This window comes from Watersipora subatra, chromosome 8 (assembly GCF_963576615.1).
Source record: "Watersipora subatra chromosome 8, tzWatSuba1.1, whole genome shotgun sequence".
Classification (NCBI taxonomy): domain Eukaryota; kingdom Metazoa; phylum Bryozoa; class Gymnolaemata; order Cheilostomatida; family Watersiporidae; genus Watersipora; species Watersipora subatra.
Window position 1 is genome coordinate 34,700,951 of NC_088715.1, and position 6,489 is coordinate 34,707,439.

Here is a 6,489-nt window from a genome sequence, read left to right on the forward strand (position 1 = left end):
TGCTTGCCTATTACTTACTAAAATGAAGACTTCAAATCTGTAATTATAACAGAGATGCTCTAAAGCTTTGCTGTTTACAAATGAAATTGCAAAGTAATGGACGAGAACTTTCCCTTAGAATACTTTGCTTGAGTGCACACATCTGAACTTTGATCTATAGAGAATAGAGGTTAGTGTTTGAGGCTAAGTGCTTCATTACGAGGCCAATGACAGTCTTGTAATAAAATAACAATTAGGCTTGAAAAACCTAAGAAGGTTGCAGCAGTTTTATAAAAACCAGATGCAAAAGTGATAAGTGGAAAATTTAATGTTTTTACACCCAAAGCTGAGATAAAATAAATAAATTTAACTGAAACTCTTTTCATTTAAGTCTTTGAACTTGAATTGACTTCTGATTTGAATCTGAATAGAATTTTGACTAAAAAAATTGAATTGGATAAAGAAAAAGCTTTCTGAAAATAAACCTTATAGCTTCCTTGTTAAATATATTTATATATATTTATATATATGTTTATATTAAATATTTCTTTCCAGTGTGTGCCTTTTTGTGAAAAAACTAGAACTACCTAATTTATCAACAAAATTATTCGTCCGCGCTTGAAAATTCCATTCAGAGAATAAACTAAAAGCTAACTAGTAGAGCTGTCGTGCAAATCAGAGCTAGTTGACTTATTGCACATTCATTGCATAAGTGCTAATCAACCTCTTTCTGAAAACTTATCTATAAGATACTAAACTACTTCTACCACTGTGTCTAATTGGTAAGTGAAATACCTGTACTGAGTGGATAACTCGACTGCGATAGAATACATGAAACAAAACTTGAAGTTTTGTAAATAAAACACATTTTGCATACTTTCACACAAAAAACTTTTCATGCAATATCTTTTATCAGAACTTTATGACAAGTAAAACTGAATGTCTCTATAAATAGCCTAGTTTAAAGTTTTATGTCTGAGTTGGTTTATTTACCAGCCTTTAAATCTTGTAGAAACAGTTGTAAACACTTGATGCCAGAGTAAACCAGCACTAAACGATTTGAAAAGTTTTTAGTGTCGACTTAGTAATAGGTTGCCATGTATCTTACTTACACATTTTCTATTATATTTGACATTTATTCAAGCTGTAATGCGGTGTTGGTAAAAATTAGTTACATTGAACTTAAGGACGAAAGATTTTAGCATAACAAAGATAAATTTGTGGTCACTCTGCTGTGTTATTTTATGTTGTTTGTCTAGTAAAGCAGCAGTTTTACAGTGTCTGTGTACTAGTTTCCATTAGTTGTCTAACAGTTTGACTAACTTGAATACTAGGTAAATTTGTTTTTAAAGTCTAATTATTGAAAGGGATTCTTTTTAACTTAATTTACGAACATTTCAGTAAACATGCGCAAAAGTGTGAACAGAGAGAGTTTTAAAACTATCTTCTTTGGCTGAGTAGCCATGTCAATCTAAGTCTGTATATTGTGTAGCATTTAAACTGTAAATCGAATATCATTTTAGAAGTTTACTTTCATCCGCAACTAGCACTCTGACAGTCTCGAGAGTCATAAAATGTATATACATACCTATGAAGCACAAATATAAGCGTGTACATATAAATTCAAAACTCTTTGAATGTGAAAAACTGGTGCAAGTGCTAGCTTTTTGAAGCAGAAACATAATGTTGGGGTTTGATTTTGTATGATCCGGCAATTTTTCAGAACCTTCAACTGTGGCTTTGGCCAGACAAACAAGGCTCTGTTAAAAATATAGCAAATGTTATAATAAAATGCAACAACTTTTTTATTAAGCCAAATTCATCCATTATTGCTGTATATTGTTTCAGAGATGAGCAAAATAGTCTTTTAGTTTTCTGTTGTTACACATTTTTGTGCTGCTGTAAGAGTAGTTTACACGCAAAGTTTGTATTAGGGCATTTTTAATCTATATTAGTCTTAATATATTGTCCTTGGATAGCATAATTGATGAGCAACAACTGTTAGACCAATTATACATGTAGTTCAGTAATTTTCAGAATGCCCCCACAAGAATGTTTAATTGACTTTAACACATACATGATATTGTTGGTGGTTAGATAAAAACTTATTGACAACTCCAATTAGCATACATGAACATGTCCAGTATACAACAATAAGCTTAAAAATTCAATGCTTTCAATGCTCTTTTAGTGTTTTTGTTGGTTGGAAGACAGTTGCTTACCTTCTGTTTTCGAGGCTTCCCTAATTCAGTTATGTTAAACGCTCATGTGCGAGTTTATGAAATGCAGCGCTAAACCCTTCATTCTGGTATAAATAGAACATGTTCTGGCATATCTAGGATTTGAGATTACAATAGAGTCAATCTGCACTCTGCAAGCTGGCCATTTTTTACCATACGGTAAAGACTCCACCTCAAACTAGATTAACACATTTTTTCACCACTCTAGTAAATAAGTCAAAGCTCCTTTAAGCAGTTTTGTCAAAAACCAGTCAATTTTTCTGGTTCAATGATTTAGCTTGACTAGCAAAGTTTTACTAGTAAAGCATTCGTTGTACTTATAATAATAATTTACACTTCACCATTGTCTGTGTTTGTTAGTTAAGGTCTATTATACTAGGCCTTTTGTAATATTTTGACAAAGTTTAGCCAAACCTAACGTGTATGCTATCGGCCTTTTTCTAGATTTTTAGCAATAATTGGCTCAAAAACTTTATCTGATTTCACTGTCTTAAACACTCACTTGTCAGGCACTTGATTGAAAAGTTAATTATCTCGGGTAGCATCAGACCTGTTCATTAATCCAGATGCTTGTTTCCTGTTGAATAAATCAAATTTTTGACTTTGCTAAACTCAAATGTTTCATTTCCAATGACTTTTAAAAGAAACGTTAATTTTTTAAAACTCTTTTTCCTGCTTCAAGCATTATGTCTGCAAGTTTTTCAAACAAAAAATTAAAGATCCTAATCTGTATATTCACTATCTCAGAGAATATTATATAATATTTAAAACTCTTTGATTATTAAATCAAAGTCTGGGTAATTTTTTAATCCCAACTTGTTGTAGCTTTGTAAGTTCTTTAGCTATTAAGTATTGAGTAACTAAACATGCATTTTAACACCATGTTTCTAGTGTAGATGTTAATATAGTTATGCCAAACACTGAGTTTGGCATAACTATGGTACAACACTTCAAGTTGTACTGGAAAGCCTGTATCAAATATAGATGCTTGCTGCTTTACAGTTTCGTTTCAGCCTGGCCTAACCATGTAGCGTAATCTGATCGTGTGACCCATACTTCTTGTCAAATGGCATGAACAATTTCTGAAGCGGTTTTGACTATCACAGGTGACCAACAGCCTCCTCATGTTTATCAGAAGATTACTTGCACTTCTTCGAGCTAAGGTTAAAACAGTAAACGATTGTTTATGGTACGTTTTGAGATATCAGTGCTCAAAGTGCCGCATTACAATGACACTGAAAAAGACGTGTAAATACAATATACACGGTTTTATTAAACGCGTAGAGTATATTTGTAAAAATATTTCGGCGAGTGAGGCTGCATGAAAGTCTAAACAGAAGCAATTGTGTTCAACTACGTCCCCTTTGAGCCATTTTGGAAATGGATTCAGATTTACAGCGTTTTTGTGATGGCTGCGATGAACTGCTTGTTTTTTAGCTTTTAAAAGCTTGTAATCACATTTTTGCATACTTTGTACCTAAAAAACAGCAGAGTAGGACATAGCAAATCTTTTGGTACCAAATAACTGTAATGTGAATTTTGTTGCAAGTCAACCTTCAGCAGCATTATTGTATATCGTTGCATATCTATTCCTAAGCATTACAATAACATCCCTTTAAAACAAGTTCACAGAATTTAGCACATAAGTTAGCAGTGGAAATACGAAGTTACATTTATCACACCAATTGAGCTGCACTTTAACACGGTATGAGAAATTTGGTTAATATATTGTGCTACAATCCTTGGAGTTGCTTTCCCTTACTTGAGGTTTGTAATGTTCTAGATACATGGCTCTTTTGTATTTCAATTTGTATTTTAAGTAATATATTTCAAAGTAAAGATTATCATCAATTTCTATTAGCTTGTTCCATGAGAAAAACCTCACTGGAAAGCGTCACATGACCAAAACACTACAAAAAACAATTTTCTTCAATATTGAAGAATATTAAAATTGTGTAGAAATATAGTCCAATTGTAATTTTTTTCATGAATCTAAATGAAAAATTCAGTGTTATGTGTTGCATACAAAAAAGATGATTGATTAAAATATTGCAGCAAAAAAGCTTTTTATAGACCTTTCGTATTAATGCTCACAGCTTAAAACTGATCATATCTGTTTAGCATCGTTATAAACCCATCTAAAAGACATTTACTTAAGTTAACGCATACATCGTCATGGTTTAGTGGTCTAAAACGCTTGACTAGCAAATGTCAGATTATAATGAGGTGGTGACAAGAATGACATCCAAGCTTAAATCGCTCTCTGCAACTTGACATGTCTCTAGTTGTTGAAGTTCGGTTGTCACTGAGCTCAGTCATGTTTAGCCGAGATAACAAAGCCATGGTTTGAACAACTATATCTTTGTAAAAAAAAATTCGTACAGCCATACTATGCAGCAGACATTATATGTGATCCGCGAGCAAATCCTTTCACATCGTCTAGGTGTAAAGGGATATATAAGCAACACCTAGTAGTGAGTTTAATCCAAGCTCAAATGCAGACATCAACCTTTGTAGGTTTTTGTTTGAAAGCTGCTTGGCTGAGAGAACGTTTGCGTAATTTTATGGAAACACGGATTAAATCACAGACACAAGGTGTCAATGATGCAACACTCTAAATTTCTGTTTGTTATAAGATCATCTGATGAAGGTTGTTCACTTACACGTAAGTTAGGAGCTTGGGTAATGCTTCAAGCAAAACCTTCTTTATAGACAATATGCAAAACCAGGTTAAATATACATATACATACATATATATATCATATATATAATATATATATATAATATATATATATATATTATATATATATACTATATATATCATTGGTCTACCAACCTAAAACTTAACTAACTTTACCTGGTGAAATGTCCTATACTTCTGTAGTATGACTATGCAGGCTATTGCTATCAGTAGACTGAAAATGGTTATGGAGAGCAAGGCCGACTTCAGTGTTCTCACAGACTCCTGCAATATATATCATCTACCTGATTTATACGTTATATATATGTACATGTATATATACTGTATATACTTTCATTGTGCAGTCTATAATCATTTGTATAAATAAGGGTTTAACTTATGGTGTCATAAACAAAACAATAAAAATGAAGTTGTCACACTGGCAAAAAAATTTATGCAGAACTTGAAATGAGTAAATTTAAATATACATCTTATATCTTTTGATATAAGATGTATATTTAAGATGATTATATATCTGTATATAATCATTTTTAAACTTTTCTACCAAGTTTATACTTGCATTTCTTCAACTTTCTGACATCTCGCAATGAGTTACTAAAGCAGAACTAAAGCAGAACTAAATGGCTTGATCATAAGCTGCACATAATACTTTGACAGATAAATTCCAAATGCAAATGATTGATTGCATACATTAGTCTACGACTGACCTAAAAAACTTGCTCTTATGGTTTGTGGCTTACAGACTGTTATCAAAGCTTACAGGTTCGTTTAATCCAGTAAGGTTGCCATGGTATTAGGGAGCACACAAACTCCCAAATATTTGCTTAAAGCAAATAAATCTTACTAAACAGCTAGCAATGCACTAATCTTGAGATAAGTGAAACTGACCAACTCGAGCAGTGTGACTTTGCTAGCAAAAAAGGTGTCTCTTAAATTCTATTAATTGAAGCGCAGATAGTGAAAGCCTTTCCTAACTTCTACAATTTTTTTAACAAATGCATATCTTCATGGACAGCCAACTAATGGTTTTATATTTTAATGCGTAAAAAGCTTATGTTCTGTCATTTAGGTTGGCCAATCAAAACTGATAGCTTAATTTATGAGCAACCAGTCAATTTAGTTGGAAGTTAATTTTTATAATTGAATTAGCATTTTTATGTACAACATTATATGAAAAACTTTTATTTATGGTAGGTGCTTCAAAACTAGTGGTAACAGAATGTAAAAGAAAGTAACTGCAAATTTAGTTCATATATGGTTTTCTGTGCAAGTGTGTGATTGTGTTCTAGATACATGTAGTCTTAGCATCCATCAATGTGGATATATCACAGCTAGTAGTAATCAATGGATAACAACAAAAGAAGCCAACAGAGATCCAGCCTAGAGTACCATCTAATGCTTGATTGGTCCTGAGGTTGCAATGCAAAAGGCTAGGCCATCAATAGCCTGATTGTATCATACTGTCCTGGAGGTGTTTTCCATTTTTCAGTATGTGATATTTATATTAGCTTATATTTTTTGCAATACTTACTACTTGTATGTAAAGCTAAATGTTCCCAATTGAAATGC

The 6,489-nt window shown here is 32.3% G+C and overlaps 1 protein-coding gene across 1 annotated transcript in view; it reads right to left on the reverse strand.

Moving 5' to 3' along the window:
- LOC137401485 (cyclic AMP receptor-like protein A) overlaps positions 1–5,178 on the reverse strand; it is a 30,025-nt gene extending 24,847 nt beyond the window's left edge. Inside the window, exon 1 of the mRNA XM_068087860.1 lies at positions 5,077–5,178. The gene's annotated coding sequence lies outside the window, so the exon portion shown is untranslated. The remainder of the gene's footprint in view (positions 1–5,076) is intronic.
- Positions 5,179–6,489: the final 1,311 nt, after the last annotated feature.